The sequence below is a fragment of the Gossypium arboreum genome, chromosome 9, assembly GCF_025698485.1.
Source record: "Gossypium arboreum isolate Shixiya-1 chromosome 9, ASM2569848v2, whole genome shotgun sequence".
Classification (NCBI taxonomy): domain Eukaryota; kingdom Viridiplantae; phylum Streptophyta; class Magnoliopsida; order Malvales; family Malvaceae; genus Gossypium; species Gossypium arboreum.
Window position 1 is genome coordinate 46,559,365 of NC_069078.1, and position 16,289 is coordinate 46,575,653.

Below are 16,289 nucleotides of genomic sequence, written 5' to 3' on the forward strand. Positions count from 1 at the left end.
GATTTTAGTGACTAAATTTAAGCGTTTTTATTTTAAAATGTTAATATAATTAGGAATATAAACGGTTTAGAAAGACAGCAGTTAAGCAAGACGCTTTCTTCCCTGTATCTTTTTGCATGTTCTTCGATGGGGCTTTTAGCACTTTCTTCCAAAAAAAAAAAATTAATGTATATTTATTAAATAGTTATAATAATTGAAAATATTGTTTCATTAATTAAAATGTTTAATTAAAGACAATCCTCTTGAAAAATATTAATTTTTAGAAAATTAAATTACAAATGTGTATCAAAATAATTTGATTGACATGTAAATATACACAATTATTGACAAGTAATAAAGTAATAAGTAAGAGTTATCATCTCCACAGAGATTGTTTATACTGAATAAAAATTACAAAATTAATACTTAACAAATTAGATGGTGATGATATAAATTAAAGTGTGATGAATTTTCTAATTACACTAAAACTAACCTAAGTATGCTCAAAATTAAAATAAACACGAAGAGATAAGCATGCAAGTTTTTAAGAGTTAATCACAATAGCATATATGTGTTAGAATAATTTTCCTTTCTAACATAAAATTATTTAAACATTGTTAAGAGATTTTACGGAAATTTCGTGACAAATTGATAATTTACTAACCTTATTTAATTTAGTTATAATGTTAAGCTTATTTAATTACTAAGTCTATCTAGCATATGTTTATGTTTAATAAACTGATAATTTCATAAGCAAACATCATACAAGGTTATATAAGGTAATAATATTTTTGGTATTCTTACTAATTTTTTTTTTGGTGATAAAAAAACAGAACTAATTACAAAGTATTATTCTGAAAAGAAAAAATATTCTTCATCTTATCCAAATCTATTAACTTGTGGGTCATCGGATGAGGAGAATCGAACACTTGCAAGATATCAGGTCTGGACAAAGCTTGTTTAGCAAGACAATCTGCAACTTGATTTTGATCTCTTGGAATATACCGCAAGCACCACCGTTTTTCTGGAGATAAAATACTTTGGATACGCCTAATTAACATGGAATTATCCCCATTAGAATTTCTATCAAGAATAGCATTGGCAACTTCCAAACTATCGATTGAATGATGACTTCATCGTGTCCCCTTCGTTGAATTAACCTGAGACCCTCCAAAATGCCCCATAATTTCGCGTTAAAGATAGAACATTTTCCAAGGTGGCGATTGTACCCAAGGATCCAATCTCCATTGGCATTACGAATAATACCACTGGCAGCACCATTTCCAGTTTCAATTTGCACTGCCCCATCTGTGGTAAGAAAAATCGGGTCTTCAAAAGGTTCCTCTTCAATGGTACAATTAAAACTTCTCTTAGCATCTACTTTAAGAACTGAAAAGAGTTGTTTCGCCCAACTTAAAAAAACTTGAATAATCTCTCTCGCGCTCCAAGATTTTCCTTGAAAAATGAAAAGGTTACGGTTCTTTCATAGGCGCCAAAAAGAAGTCCAAAAAGGCAAGCCCAACTGGGTCCTTCTTCACAAACCATGCTATTATCCTGCAAATTAGCAAGAAACCAGTCTTGAGAATTAGTAGATAAAAAAGTCGATAAATAATTACCTGGGAGAACTTGATTCCAGACTTCCTTAGCAACAGCACAATCCCTCAAAATATGAAGAATATCCTCTGAATGGAAACCACAGAAAGAGCAAGACGAATCAGCTGCAAGGCCCTGTCTGACCCGTTCCACATTACTAAGGAGACTTCCTTGTAATGCAGTCCGAATGAAAAACCGAACGCGTTGAGGACCTAGCAGCTTCCAAACACTCTTCCATTTCTCATCTTTCGGCTTCCAATCACCTTCGTTTAACATTCTATAAGCTGATTTGACTGAAAAACCTCCATTCGAAGTGTGGCTCCAAGAAATTTTATCAACGCCAGCAGATGGATAGGGAGGCGGAATGCCTTTAATACATTGAATCACATCATCCGAAAGCCAAAACCTGAAACAGATCAATGTTCCACGAACCATCTTCATTAACCATCTCATTAAGAAGACCATCCGAGTCTTGTATAACATTATGTGGAATATAACGAATTAGAGGCCCCACATTCGGAATCCAATTATCCTTCCAGCAACGGATTTTATTTCCATCTCCAACTGACCAAAAGAGATTCTCACGAAGTAATGGCCAAATATTAGAAAGAGATTTCCACAGAAACGAACTTCTGTCTCGAGCAATACAATCTGGCACTTCCTCCTTCAAATGATACTTTGACCGAAGAACACGAACCCATAATACATCCTTGTTTGAAGTAATATTAAAACCCAGCTTCAAAAGAAAGAATGTATTTTGATCATGAAGTTTCCTCAACCCGAGATTACCACACCACTTAGGTTGGCAAATTGTGTTCCACCCCACGAGCGACATCTTCCTTTTGTTGTTCGACGAACCCCAAATAAATTGCTTCACCAGAGTTTCAATCTCATCGCTAATCTTCCTAGGAATCATCATAGATTGCATAAAATAGCTAGGGATGGTTAAAAGGACTGACTGAGCAAGAGTAACTCGACCTGCAATTGAAAGCTTTTTGGAATCCCAACTATGAAGCTTCCCCCGAACTTTTTCAACCACAAAATTAAGAGTACTATTTGTCACCCTTTGGTGGAAAAGCTGTGACAGCCCTATTCTGACCCTAGTCGGGAAGTGGTTTCGGGACCGCTAAACCGAGTCGCAGAAATAATTGAATATAATATTTTATGTCTAAAATATGTGATCATGCATGTGTGAAATTTGAATGCTTTGATTTTTGTCAATTTGAATGTTTTTCTAAATAAAAAGGACTTATGTGAGAAGCTTTGAATATATGTGTGGCTTATTTTAAGTGATTAATTATTGAATGATGCAAATAAGTGGGTTTGCATGCCAATTTGCCACTTTTAATGCTAGTGGCAGGCCAAGCTCATAAGTATGGGCATTATATGCATGGTTTAATATTATTATATTTATTAGTGGTAATAAAATATGTAATAAAAAAATGTATTAAATGAATTAAAGATGAATAAAAGAGTATGGGCAATAAAAATAATGTGTTAGTAGGAGGAGAAACCAAAGTTGGTTTATTCCTCCATTGCCGTAGCTAGGAAAGGGTGGAGAAGAAATTTCCTTTTGTTGTTAAAATTTTCGGCTAAGGAGATTGCTAGATTAAGGTATGTACAATGCTACTCTTGGAAATTCATGCATAAATTGAATGGTTAGTTTGAATTCTACCTATTTCATGGTTCAAATTTTTGTTATTTTGGAAGATTGAAATTCGGCCAAGGAGCTTGAAATTCTTAGTAGTTGTTTTGATGTCATTAGCATGGAAATTTATGTTGGATGTGTTGAGTTTGCTAGTTGTTTTGGCTTGGAAGTTAAGGTTTAGTGTTTGATTATGTGATTGTTGAATGTGTGGATAGTTGAAGAAAAATTTGTTAAAATGCTTAGTAAATGGATATTTGGTTAATGTTGTGTATATAAATTACTTAAAATATAAACTTTAAATGAGTACTAAAGGTTGTATATGAATTCGGCCTTGGGAGAAATGTTAGTATAAAAATGCTTGAAAGTTATATAGGTGATTGCTTTAATGACCAAATGTGCCAAAGAATAATGCATGATCTAGTTGACCAATATGTGTTAAGGGAACATGAATAAATATATTTCGATGAGCTATACATTCGGTTATAGTATGAAATGCAATGTTAATACTTAGTTGCTAGTATGTATATGTGTGCTAGCCAAATTTGAACTTGACTAATGATTTGAGCATGATGTATTGTATTGAGATTATGCTTAAGTGAAATTGTAATGAAATTGATTGGTGATATACATGTTTAAATAATATGAATGCAAGTTATGTGTGGAAGAGTGAATTGGTAATAAATTTGCTTGGGACAGCAGCAGTAACGTGATTTTGGAAAATCACCATAAATTGTGGGAGATGATTTAGAAACTGCATAGATTATGTAATTAAATCTTAATGAGTCTAGTTTGTTATAAAAGAAACCGTGTAAGCAAAAGAATTTCCAATAATAAGATATTTGAAGTGATGTGGGACAGGGTCAAAATGACTTCTAGATCCCCTGTTTTGTTTTTATAAAATCATTATAAATTGTACAAAAATGGTTATAAGATGAAGTTTATATTCTTAGACTCCTTAATGAGTCTAGTTTCAAATGAAATAAACGAGAACATATTTTGAATTCTGTACAATGAGAATTTTGATTCGTAGTGAAGAGTGGTCAGATTAGTCAAACAGTGAAACAAGGGAAAAATTTAAGAAAAATCTGGTATTGATTTGCCAAACCAAAAATTCTGAAAATTTAATGGATAAAAGATATCTGAGTCTATTTTCAGGAAAAATTAACGGCACTTTATTTGGAGTTTCGTAGCTCTAGTTATAAATGATTTAGTAACTGTTGTTCAGGAAGACAGCTTGCAGTGAAATTATGATTATGTGGTAAACATTGACAAAAATTTGTTAATGAGTTGCTTATTGATTTCTTATAAGCTTACTATGATCAGTAAGTGTGAAAGTCGAATATATATATATATATATATTATATTTATAAAGTGATGCTTGAATAGTCGAATAATGACTAGTTTAAAATTTTTGAATTTAAGCTCAAGAGCATAGAGGGACAAATTCGGATAAGGGAAAAGAGAAAGTAATCGAATAGCCGTTGTAATTGTTTGGCAACATTCGAGGTAAGTTCTTAAGTGTTTAAGCTTGATTCCTTTTTATATGCCTAAGAGTTAAATTAATATGGCAAAGAGAATGTAAATTTTATTTAGTTAATATGCCGAATATGTAATGATTTAAGGCTATAACCCAATTATGGCTATTATGCTTAAGTTGAATTGGATTTGGAAATTTGATGCACTAAATGAGTGTTACAATGAGTAAACTATGCCGTATATGTGTTGGTAAAGATATCATGATTTGTGATTATTAAATATCTAAAGGAAACCATGATGTGTATAAAATTATCATTATTAGTCCTTTGTGGTAGCCAAATATGGCTTGGCACTAAAGTGATTAAATGTGAACTTCGATGAGGTAAACTATTAAAAGTGTGGTGCTTTGAGACTATGGGCTAATACGATATGTGGATTCATTCCGTAAAGTAAATTATTCAGATACGAATAACCTAATTAAGTACATGTGAATTAAATGAATTTGATGATTGATGTGAATCAAAAATATAAGAAATGGTTTCATGTTTATGTTCAACTATGAGACCTTGTGTTAAAACGACAATTGATTTCGTTCAATACATTAAGTTGGTCAGGTATGCGATATGTACTTATGCATGTTAAATCGATTGGAATTGAATCATGAATGTGAATTGAGAAGAATAGGTAAAAATGCCTATGTCATATATGTGAGTAAGGGTAAAACCATCGTAAATTATCGATAAGAATGGGCTATGTGCAGAACCAACTTATAATTTATATATATATATATGTAATTTTTATTCATGGTAACTTGGCATGTGGATTGGGTATATGTTAGTGAATATATGCATTGGAGGTGATGTGTTAAAATAATTAGGTATACGGTTTGGTTTCATTATTGCGTATAAGGGTTAAGTGCTTTAAATTACCTTTGATGTTCGAAATGATTAAACAAATTTATTGGTTTAAATTAAGCTCAAGAGCAAAGAGGAGTTAGATCCGATAAGGGAAAGGAGAAAGCAGTCAAATAGCCTATTCATAACTATTCAAAAATATCCGAGGTAAGTTTTGAGTAATTACAATTATTAGATAATTGATATAATGAAATAAGTATGATAAATAGATTGACTATATGGAATATAATCGAATGGATAGTAGAAGTTAAGCTGAGACAAAGAGATGGTTATGTGTTCTTGCGTATAAGCGTTGAACCTATGTTATATTGAAAGTATGTTTTAGTTGTGTGCTCATACTCGAATAAAGAAAGTGAAGTACAAAAGTGATATGTTATATGAGTCGAATTATCATGTAGGTAAATATGCTTAGCTCTCGATATAATATATATCCGGGTTAAATCCTGCGCAGCTTCGTCTTTGGTAATATATATCCGGTTAAATCCATGAGCTTCGTCTTTGGTAATATATATATCCGGGTTAAATCCTGCAGGCTTAGTGCTGGTACTATATCCAGACTTAGAGTTCCGCAGGCTTTGAGCTAGTAACTGGATTCGGGTTTTGAAACCTAGCAGGCTTAACGCCGGTGATTCGAATGAGATTACAAACTCAAATGTTCAAAGTAAACTATTATCGAATATGTATGATACATGGTAATGACCAGGTACGTATTATATACCGTTATGTGAATTGATTGCAAAGTGAGTCATTAGTATCAAACAACGATATAATTATGTGAATGATTAATATATCTATGAAATAGAGAAATGACCTATTCGATCGATGTCTGTCATTGTATGAAAATATGTGAATTAAATTAATTGTATGAGCCATATAGTAAAGTGAGGCATGTGCTAAAAATTTCTTTGTGTATTATATTAGGCCAATAGTCTTTATGTGTGGTATACTTGTGCATATTTGGCCAAATGATTGTAATTAGAATATGAATTTGGTCATATTCATTGTTTGATTTAAATGAAATGTTTTAAATTGTTGAAATGCTTAAAACTACTAAGCCTCAAAAGCTTACTCTGTTTCTTATCTCTCTGTTTTATAGATTGTTGATTTTGGCCACCGACTTGGGGATCGTCAGCAGTTCATTGTACTATCAATCTTGTTGGTACAGTTATATTTTGGTCTCGATATGGCATGTATAGTTTGGACTGTTGACAAAATACGTTTTGTAATTGTAAATATCTTGGCCGTATGAAAATGGCATTCTATAACTTATAAATCTGTATGCATTCAGTTTGATTTCTGCTTTTGTTGTATAATTATGTGATTGAAATTAAAGGTTTAGCTCGGTAATACCTCATAGCCTAAACCGACAATCGGACTCAGGCTAGGGGTGTTACAGGATTACTTGAATAGTAGTAGGTTTTACTATCGGACTAAAGTTTTCCTTGAAATCATACCCAGGTACTTGAGAACATCCTTTTGCGACTAATCGAGCCTTTCGACGAGCGATAGTGCCATCAGGATTGTTCTTGACTTTGAAAAGCCATATACATCTGATTACCTTACGATTAGGTCGTAACGATATGATATCCTAGGTGGAATTATTAATGAGAGCATCAAATTCTACCTGAGCTGCAGCACGCCATTCCGCGGTAGAAAAAGCCTCTTTAATAGTGTGGGGCTCAACAACCTCAATAGTGTAACACCCCTTACCCGTATTCGACACCGAAATAAGGCACGAGGTATTACCGAACTTATCACACAAAGAATTATACAATTTTGAGTCGTAAATTTTGCGTCCAAATTAAAACCAATTGAAATTAATCATAAAGCCCCTAATACGAGCCTACGAGGCCTAAAAAATGCTTTGGAAGTGGTTTGGGACTAAACCAAGAACTTTAGAAATTTTCACAAAACTTAAAAAATTTTCCACTAAACAAGGGTACACGCCCATGTGGATATGGGACACACCCGTGTAGGCAGGCCGTGTGGTCACACACACTCGTGTCCCAACCTCGTGTAACTCTCTAACTTGTAACTCATGAACAAATTGAGATCACATAGACAAGTCACACGCCCTTATGCTAGGCCATGTGAAAAATTAATTTTTTATAAAATAGGTGCAGACTTTACATGGCCAGGGCACACGCCCGTGTTTGAGGCCGTGCTATCCACACGGTTGAGACACACACCCGTGTCTTTTCCCTTGTGCTCAATTCTGAGCATTCTATTTATCAAAATTAAGGTGCAGAAAACAAACGACTGAAACACATGCCCATGGGGCAAGCTCTGTGTGGACAAAATAAAGGCTATTTACCAAGCCATTTGCCATGTAACAGCCTACACCCGTACCCTACGCCGGGACAGAATACGAGGTGTTACCTAGATTGGTCGCATACAAACACCCTTTTTTTGTCATGATAATTTAGTCGAATTTAAAACTTTTCCTATTCTTTATCAAGGACTTTATAACAAAGGCCTATGAGGTTCCAACCGTCATTTAAAACCGTTCAGTAATGATTTGGATCTTCCTACAAACTTTGAAAAACATTACTAGTTACAAGGGCACATACCCGTGTGGGAGGGGCAACACGCCTGTGTGACTAATTCGACATGGTCGTGCTGAGGGCCTGTGTGGCTCACATGGCCTAAGCAATTCATGGACATGCCTGTGTCCTCCACCCATGTTGAATTAATTCTAAATGCACACCTAAAGAGGTTTTCACACGGCCTGGCACATGTCCGTGTCCCTGGCCCGTGTCCTTCACGTGGCCATGACACGTTCGTGTCTTAGCCTGTGTGCAAAAACATGGACATGCTGTTTCTGACGTCAGCATTCCCAAAATGTCACACGGCCAAGGCACAAGCCCATGTTCTAGGCTTTGTCCATCACACGGCTGGGACACACGGCCGTGTCTCTTCCCGTGTGTTTATTATCATGCATGCTGACTTGAAATCTTTACGTGTAGGGGACACACAGCCGGACCACACGCCCATAGGGCAAACTATGTGTCACACACGACCTAGACACACGCCCGTGTGCCTACCCATGTGGACAATATAAGGCTATTTACCAAGCCTCTTTTCCACCCTTATTTACACTGCCTACACATTAGAATCAAAACCAATACAAGGCTATCTAGTGCAACCAATTCAGCCCCAATAAATAACATTCCATGTGTGCATTTTACTCATCTATGAAAATAACATCTTTGTATATAAATCAAAATGAATGTTAGCTATCATTCAAGGCTTAATACAAAATGAGGGATTTATTCCAAACCAGCGCATTTGGGCCAAACTTATAAAGACACAAAACATAAGTCTAGTTCCCTATACATGCCATATTCAAAAATATAAATCAAACTATACTGAAAGCTTTGATTGATAGTGTGATTGATATCTCTGACGTCCATTGATCCTTGAGCTATATAGGCGGCACTATAAGAAAATGGAAAGGGAGAGGGAGTAAGCATAAAGCTTAGTAAGTTGCACATAAATAATTATACAACATAACTTTTCCATTCATCAACAAGTATCATAATATAAAAGTGGCATAAGCAAAACTTACTTATCAATAGTTAATACATCTCATATAGCATATATTGAGCTTACCTTTCATACATACCAAATAGGTACCTGTGTCACTCACAACAAGGTTATACTTTTCTTGTTAACTTGAAATCATACTTTTACCGTTGAACTATTTTGGAACATTATCGAATACTCATTTAGCCACAAACATTGGTGTAGGTGCTAATGCCATGTCCCAGACATGATCTTACACAAGCTCTAGCATATCTGTGTCGATGCCATATCCCAGACATGGTCTTACACTGACACCTCTTATAGCCAATACATGTCCCAGACACGTCTTACACTGGCTTACGTCTCGAGGCAGATGCATGTCCCAGACATGTCTTACACTAGCACTCGTTTCAATGCCGATGCTATGTCCCAGACAGGGTCTTATACTGGCTCTTATAATGTGGCCGATGCATGTCCCAGACATGTCTTACACTAGCTCACAATAACCTATATGTTATGCCATGAATATCCGATTTATTTTCTAGGTTCAAACGGGAACTCTATTATCTTTATTACCATCATGCTTTCTCTATTCCACAATCAAGGAATTCATGCTATATTAATCTTAAGTACAATTCAACACATACATTAGCATTGTAGTTGTATTATGTACATACAACTTACCTCGAATTACAAAATGTGGCAACTAGTCAATTTAGTTAATTTGCATGGTTTTCCCCCAGTTTAGGTTTTAATTCGATATTTAATTATCTATAATAGCAAAATGGACTTATTTAGTCACCAATTAAAACTAGACAAATCGAAAATTTATAACTTTGGTAAAATGACCATTTTGTCCCTAGACCCAGAATCGATTTTTATTGAATTTCTTCACACTTTAAGCCTAGCCAAACCTTTTCTACTCTTATAGCAACTCCAAATACCCACTATTTCACACACTTATCATCTATTTTATAACTTACGCAATATAGTCCTTTTAGGTGTTTTCATACTAACATCTTTCACAATACCCAAGACTCATTTTCTTCCATAAAAACTCAGCAAACATTACAAATCCTTTCATGGAAAAACCCTAAACACTTAATCATTTTGTAGAATAGTACTCTCATTTGAAAGCTTATGCTTCAAGGGTCTCAAAAGTACAAAAATATTCAAGAAAAGCCATAAAAATCACTTACTTGTGAAGGCTTAAAGTTAATGAAATTTCAAGCTCTTAAAACCCCATTTCTTGCTGAAAAATTTGTTCGAGAAGGAAGAATAGATGAAAAAGATGAAGGCTAGGCACTTAGGGTATTATTATATTACACCTTATGTCATCAACATACCTAATGTTGACTTTTCAACATTTTTACCTCCTATGGCTGGCCAAACTATCACAATAGGGTCTAATTGCCCTTTAAATACTTCCAATTTTTATTTTCTAGCTATTTGGCACCTTTAGCTATCAATTTAGGACTTTTGCATTTTATGCGATTTAGTCCTTTTTCCCAATTGAGCTCACGAACGTCAAATTAACCCACCAAAATTTTCATACACTAATATAAACATGCAATGACTCTAAAATAATAATAAAATAATTTATTTTACTTTGGATTTGTGGCTCCGAGACCACTATTCTGACTAGCCCCAAACTCGGGCTGTTACATTTCTCCCCCCTTAGGGATTTTTGTCCTCAAAAATCTTACTGGCGAATAAGTTTGGGTACTGATCTCTCATAGTCTCCTCGGGTTCCCATGTGGTTTCCTCAACTCCATGTCTACGCCACAAAACCTTCACGAGTGCAATACTCTTATTTCTTAACTGTTTGACTTCCCGAGCCAATATCTTGATTGGCTCTTCGCCATAAGTCATATATGGAAGAATCTCAACCTTTATTGGCTTAATCACATGCGAAGGGTTTGATCTATATCAACGTAACAGGGACACATGAAACATGTCGTGAATCTTTTCCAATTTTGATGGCAAAGCCAAATGATAGGCAACCGGTCCTACTCCCTCGATAACTTTTGACACTTTCGCCTATACAAAGCCTCATAAAGCGTCATCTTCAAACCTTTCTGATAATTGTTGTGTAGGTGAATTCAACCAATGGCAAATACCTTTCCTAACTACCTTGAAACTCGAGAACACAACACCACAAAATATCTTCTAAAATCTGTATCACTCTTTCTAACTGGCCGTCTGTTTGCGAGTGAAATGCTGTGCTAAAACTCAACTTTGTTCCCAAAGCCTTTTGTAACTTTTTCCAAAACCTCGAGATAAATCTTGGGTCCCTATCTGAAACAATCGACAAAAGCACTCTATGTATGTTCACAATCTTAGAGACGTACAAGTCGGCCAGTTTCTCAAAAGATAATCAATATGCACTTGTTTAAAATGTGCCGACTTTGTTAGCTTATCCAAAGAACCCAAACAATATCCTTTTTCTTCGAAGTTACCGGAAAACCCGTCACAAAATCCATAGTGATCCTATCCCACTTTCACTCAGGGACCATGATAGGCTCAAGTAGACCTGAAGGTACTTGGTATTCATCCTTCACTTGCTGACACACAAAACACTTGGAAACAAACTCCGAAATATCTCTTTTCATCCCTGACCACCAGTACATTTTCTTCAGGTTGTTGTACATTTTTACACTGCCTAGGTGACGGAAAAACACCTGCTATGTGCCTTATCTAAAATTTTCCAAATCAACTCATTGTTCTTAGGTACACAAGCTCTATCTTTGAACATCAAACACTCATCGACACCAACATGAAACTCAGATTTATTTTTTGTCTTACAGTGAGCCATTTTAGCTTGCAACTCCTTACTACTTTTCTAAGCTTCGCGGATCTCTTGTAGAAATGTTGGTCTAGCTCTCAACTCTGCTAGGATCGAACCATCACTAGACATAGAAAACTGAGTATTCATTGCTCTCAAAGCAAACAATGACTTTCTACTCAAGGCGTCGGCGACTACATTCGCCTTTTCCGGGTGATAGTCAATCACCAACTCGTAGTCCTTTATTAGATCTAGCCACCTTCGTTGTTGCAGTTTCAACTCCTTTTGAGTCATCAAATACTTGAGACTTTTGTGGTTAGTGAATACTCAACATTTCTCTCTATACAAATGGTGCCTCTAAATCTTCAATGCAAACATGATGGTAGCCAACTCTAGATCGTGCGTTGGGTAATTTTTCTCATGTAGCTTTAGTTGTCCTGAGGCATAGGCTATAACCTTAACTTCTTGCATGAGCACATGCCCCAAACCATTTAAGGAGGCTTTGCTATAAATCACAAATTCCTTACCCGACTCCGGTTGCACTAACATTGGGGCTTCAGTCAGCAAATCTTTTAATTGCTCCAAACTCTGTTGGCACTTTTCTGTCCATTCGAACTTGACATCTTTTTCCAGCAATCTTGTCATCGGGGTAACTATCATAGAGAACCTTTGAAGATACCTTCTACAATATCCGGCCAAACCCAAAAAGCTACGGACCTCTGTCACATTCTTCGGTGGTTTCCATTCAACAATAGCTGAGACTTTGCTTGGGTCAACTCTAATCCTGTCAGCTGACACAATGTGTCCTAGAAATCCAACCTCTTTAAGCTAGAATTCACTCTTACTGAACTTGGCGTACAATTGTTTGTCTCTCAGGGTCTGTAATACAGTCCTTAAATGCTTCGCATGCTCACTCTCATCACGCGAGTAAATCAGTATGTCATCGATAAAGACCACCACGAATTTATCCAAATATGATCAAAAAATGCAGTTCATCAAATCCATAAACACCGTCAGGGCATTAGTCAAACCAAAGGGCATGGCAAGGAACTCATAATGCCCGTATCTTGTCTAAAATGCAGTCTTCGGTACATCTTGTTCTTTCACCCTTAGCTGGTAGTATCCTGACCTCAGGTCAATCTTGGAAAATACAATGGCTCCCTTTAAGTGATCAAATTGGTCATCGATCCTTGGAAAAGGATACTTGTTCTTCACTGTTACCTTATTGAGCTGTCTATATTCGATGCATAACCTCATCGACCATCCTTCTTTTTCACAAAGAGCACCAGAGCACTCTACGGGGAAAAGCTTGGTCTCGCAAAGCCCTTGTCCACTAACTCTTGTAGTTGAGCTTTCAAATTCTTTAACTTCATAGGAGCCATCCTATACGGAGCAATCGAGATAGGTGTCGTGCCCAGTATCAACTTGATTCCAAACTCTACTTCCCTCACTAGAGGTAATCCGGGTTCCTCTGAAAACACGTCTGTAAACTTACAAACCGCTTGTATCGATTCTATCTTCAACTCATACACTTGAGTATTTAGCACAAAAGCGAGATAAGCCTCATATCTTTTCCTCAAATATTACTCAACAGTCAAAGATGATACTATTGCAGGCAAATTATCTGATTCATCTGGCCCAACCCCGAAGAACGTTTTCGTCTTCACATTTCAATTCAATAACCTTTCTCTCATAGTCCACTACAACACTATGAAAAGTCAACCAATCCATCCTAAGGATTACATCAAATTCATTAAATGGTAATAACATCAGGTTAACTGGAAAACAATGGCCTCTAATTGTCAAAGGACAATTTCTAAATACTTGGTCCACTAGCACATGTCTACCTAAAGGGTTAGACAATTTCCTTACAAACTCAGTGGACTCTACTATCATGTTCATACGAGGTATCAATTCCAATACAAATATAAGAGTTGGTAGGCCCCGGGTCAATTAAAGCAACAACAAATATTCCATGGATAGAAAAAGTACCCATGATCACGTCGAGAGATTCTGCCTTTTCAAGGGCACGAATAGCGTAAGTCCTTACAGGCACTTTGCCCTCGGACCTCACTGTAGCATCTTTGGGTGCACCTCTGCTAGTAGTGGCACTTCCAGAGTTCTTTTGAGGTCTACCCTTCGAAGGAGCATTACTTGCCTTCGAATCTTGCTTTTTCTCTATCTCTTCCGTTTTAGGACAGTCTCGGGTGAAATGTTCTAATGATCCACACTTAAAATAGGCCCTTTCATTCCCCCGGCACTCACCGAAGTGACGCCTACCACATTGCGAACATTCTGGCCTATTTGGCCGAGCACTACTGACGCTCGCTACAGAAGTGGTTTGGGCACAAGAAGTTGTGTTCTGCTGGTTCTTATTTCTATTTGAAAACCCCACTGAAGCATTTGATCGCGTAGTGACTTCCTTCGATCTCTTAGATGAGGACTGATGTGACTTTCCCATCTGTTTCTTCTTTGAATCTTGCGACTCAAAAGCCGCTTTCCTCCTCTGTTTTACCAGCTCCTCTGTCTTGCATGCTCTCTCAATGAGCACCACAAATTCTCTTAGTTCTAAGATACCAACAAATACTCAGATATCTTCATTAAGACCATCCTCAAACCCTTTACACATAGTGGCTTCTGAAGACACGCACTCTCGCGCATACTTACTGAGCCTCACAAATTCACATTCGTATTCCGTCACTGACATTCGGCCTTGCTTTAGCTCTAGAAATTCATCCCTCTTTTGATCTATGAACCTTTGGCTAATATACTTCTTTCGGAACTCTCCCTGGAAGAATTCCCAAGTTACTCTCTCTCGGCACTACAGACACGAAAGTGTTCCACCACTGGTAGGCCGAATCTCTCAAGAGCGATACTGCACACTTAATGCATTCTTTAGGCATGCAAAACAGTTCATCAAATACTCTGATGGTATTTTCTAGCCAAAACTCTGCTTTCTCTAGGTCGTCATCTAAGTTAGCCTAGAATTCCTCAACCCCTTGTTTTCAAATCTTGTCTACCGGAGGTTTCTCTCTCCTAATTAAGTCTGCGCCTTGCGGAGCTACTGAGGCATACTAAAGAATCACTAGCTGCATAACAACTTGACAACTTATGTATAACAACTAACAGAGTAACAGAAGACTAAATAGAGAACCTTCCTTATACTCCTAACATTAAGAAACAATTTTTTTAATATTATAATTTTACAATTCGATATATCTTTTAATCATTATTTATAATATTTAACATGTTATATTTGGAGCTTTTCTACATTTTAAAAGCAAAACTTTATAGTTAATAGCAATCAACTTCATTGTTTAATTTTTCTACATACGTATTATATATATATATATATATATATATATATATATGTATAATCTGCTGTCTAAATATTATAAATTTATGGCCAAACAGCCAACGTCCTAGGTTTGTGTTAAATACGATCTCCGAAGAGTTGTTGACTTGTTGTGCCTTCTTTTTTCTGTCCATTTATATATAAAATATACAGGAAAAAAATCTATATAGTTATTTGTTATAATTGATATATAAATCTATAAATAAAATGGGGAGGCGACAGACATTAGACGCATATCATTTACCTTAATTAATTATCCATGATATTATCATAAATTTTAATTTTTAATTTAATATGTAATGTTATACATTATCTTTAATTTTGTATAATTTGATGAACAAAGTTTTAATTTGATTTTAAAAATAATTAATAATATCTTTAAATTAGCATCGTTTTACGTTTAATATTATATACATAAACAATCGTATTAATACAATATGAAAATAAATGTATACATCTATTTATTTAAATGTGTACAATTGAATAAAATAAAATATATAAAATATAATATTAATTTTATATTTATAAATACACAAAAATTTATATATCAAATTGCATATTAAAATTAAATTAATGTATAAATTTAATTTATATTTTTATGGTGGAACACTCAACATCCAAGATTGTTTTAGTGTACCCAAAAATAGTTTTTATAAATATACATGGGTCATTTATTACGGGTCATGTAAAGAAATTCTACGTTCATGGATTGTTTTAGTCTCTTATCATACCTTTGTTCAATTTCATTACCAATAGTCTAAAACATTGATATGTTAAAAAATATTGTGTGTGTTGAGAGAAAAGTATGACCTAAAAATAAAAACTCTTAAATTATTTTAATTGGTTAGGGGTATGACTTAAGTGATAAAAATTTTAGAAATAATTTTTGATAGTCAGAAGTAAAGATTCAAATCAAATATGATGGCGGGGGAGTTGTGCCCTTTTTTCTCCATTTATATTAAAAAATATAGAAACTATCTATAAAAAAGAATAAAAAACGTTATAGTTGATATA

The 16,289-nt window shown here is 35.2% G+C and overlaps 1 long non-coding RNA gene across 1 annotated transcript; it reads left to right on the forward strand.

The window, feature by feature from the left end:
• Positions 1–3,045: 3,045 nt before the first annotated feature.
• On the forward strand, positions 3,046–6,908 carry LOC128280582 (uncharacterized). The gene is made up of 4 exons (XR_008270676.1): positions 3,046–3,186; positions 4,643–4,726; positions 5,672–5,757; positions 6,707–6,908. It is a non-coding gene; the product is annotated as an uncharacterized LOC128280582 (long non-coding RNA).
• Positions 6,909–16,289: the final 9,381 nt, after the last annotated feature.